Source organism: Lepeophtheirus salmonis, chromosome 5 (assembly GCF_016086655.4).
Source record: "Lepeophtheirus salmonis chromosome 5, UVic_Lsal_1.4, whole genome shotgun sequence".
In the NCBI taxonomy this organism is placed as follows: Eukaryota; Metazoa; Arthropoda; class Copepoda; order Siphonostomatoida; family Caligidae; genus Lepeophtheirus; species Lepeophtheirus salmonis.
The window spans coordinates 68,837,908-68,840,203 of record NC_052135.2 but is presented as its reverse complement, the minus strand read 5'-3'; positions in this window follow the sequence as shown (position 1 = coordinate 68,840,203).

Below are 2,296 nucleotides of genomic sequence, written 5' to 3'. Positions count from 1 at the left end.
AATGAAGCATCTTTATTAAACCTGCATACGGACACAAAATTGAGCTATGAGCCTCCATATGTACCAAAGGTATGTATTTTTAACATTTTGTGCTACTTTAAACTTTGACCAGGGCATCTGTCCATATATAATCTTCGTACCAAACCGATTTGTAACTTTTCCTTCGTCCTGCGAACCAACAGACAAGGAAACAGAGGCAAAAGCAGAATTTTGTGGGCGTAAGAAAATATATTTAACACTTCTGGGTCACTACAGAGGTGTAGACCAGGAGACCATATTGCTACAAGACCTAAGCCCTGTTTTTTTAAGCTACTAGACTTTGGCATCCTGCAAAAATTGAAGTCACTTGCATGCATGCATAGACTTTTTAGTGGGATGGACTTGAAAACCTCCTTCACAACATTAGCGTCCAATTTAGACTTCCTATCAAAGCCAGCTTGTCTCTTCTTCTGCTTTCATTTTCTTTTTTACATTTTCAACACTCGCCTTGATTGTTCCTACTCGCCTTTCAAACTCTGAAGAAGTAGATCCTTCGTGGATAAATGTTTCAAAACGGATTATTTTGTCGTGTTCTTCAGACATCTATGATCTGACGAATTTTTTAAATACAAATTGTTGCTTAAATGTACCATCTTCAATTAATTTTTCAATTATATCTTTGGAGACGATACGATTCACTTAAATAGTAAAAAATACATCTCTCATCGGAAAGTATAAAAGTAGTCATTCCATTAACTTATTTAGCTATAACTTTTCCTTCATGAATTATTTTTTTAACAGCAAGGCCAGAAAATCATTCTTTCTTTTAAATAAATGTATTAAATCTTCTGCAAGGAGATCCAACTCAACTTTTTTGCCTCTACAGCTTCAAAAATTTATAGAATCTACAAAATATGTGCGTCCAAGATAGATCCATTATTGAGAACATTATCAACTTGACTTGTGAAAGACATTGTTTTCTTCTTATTTTCCAAAATAAACAGTGAAGTCAAGGAATCAATTACTTTTATGAGCCTTTGTGCCACTTGGTTGGATGAAAAATAATCATTAAAACCTCATAACATTAATTGTTTGATTTATCGTCTTCTATCAACTATTTTGGTATTTTTAATTGAGAACTTTTATAAAGTTTCTGTAATTCTTTGCAAACCAATTTACGATCAGAAAAAAGTTAAGGCTTATTAATTTATTTTTCTACCATATTAGTCAAAGTAGGATAAATCAAAGACAAGTCTATTCTGGAAGATTTATTCCTCTCATTCAAAAAATAATTTCTTCAATGCTGACTTTTTTTTTAGTAAAGTCAACGATTTTGAACTAAAGAATTATATTTTGTAGAGCTGTAAGATTTGGATGGTGTGAATAAAATTTATGGAGATCAACATTTAAATCTCCAATTAGCAGGAACGGAGTTGATTCCTTTATTTGGTTATTGAAAGTTGCTTTAAAAAAAAGAAGTAGATTTTTCATTCGGTTCATTCGGTATTTATTAAACTAAAAACTCATCCCAATTTTATGGCAATTGCTTTTGTGGAAGAACTCTTTAACTTAAGAAACATTTTTTATTTTCTTTGACTCAATACTCCTTTATTATATCTTTTTCCACTAAAAAAATTAACGAAATATTTTAGGTAAGCAAATGATACCGCTATTACTGCATGAAGAAGAGTTTCCGATTTAATATCTTGAAGACAAACGATCTCTGTGCGTGTCTAGGTCTTCTATCTCTACCCCCTCTCGTATTTAAAGAAATTATTCTATTGATGCCCATATTCAATTTGAGTTCATTGGAAATTTTGTTAGGAAAGAAGTTCAAAATTTTGGTCTATACTTTTTGTCTGAAAGTTTCATTTTTTTAAATGTAAAATAAGGCATAGGAGCGCTCAACCGACAATCAAGAAGCATCAAACTCAGGGTTCTTTGCAAGTTTCTTCCCTTTTACAGAGGAAATATCCGTATCTGGTTTACTTATTTTTGCAACAAAAGAAGCATTATACGTTTGATACACAAATATTTCCTGCAGCTTCTGTCTATATATTCATCTCTAAAAGAGAACATTCATTTTCATTATTCGAATAATCTGTCTGTATTTTTTCAACAACATTACTTATCCGATCATTGTTAACTCCGGAAGACTTATTTTCATATTTTTCTTCTAAAATTTGGTTATTACAAACATCTTCACTTTCTTTTTCGGATGGAAGACGTTTATCAATTCTGGAAGACTTATATTATTTTTTGTCTTCTACAAATTGAGCCTCTTAATTCTCTTCAATTTTTACTTTAGATGGAAGAC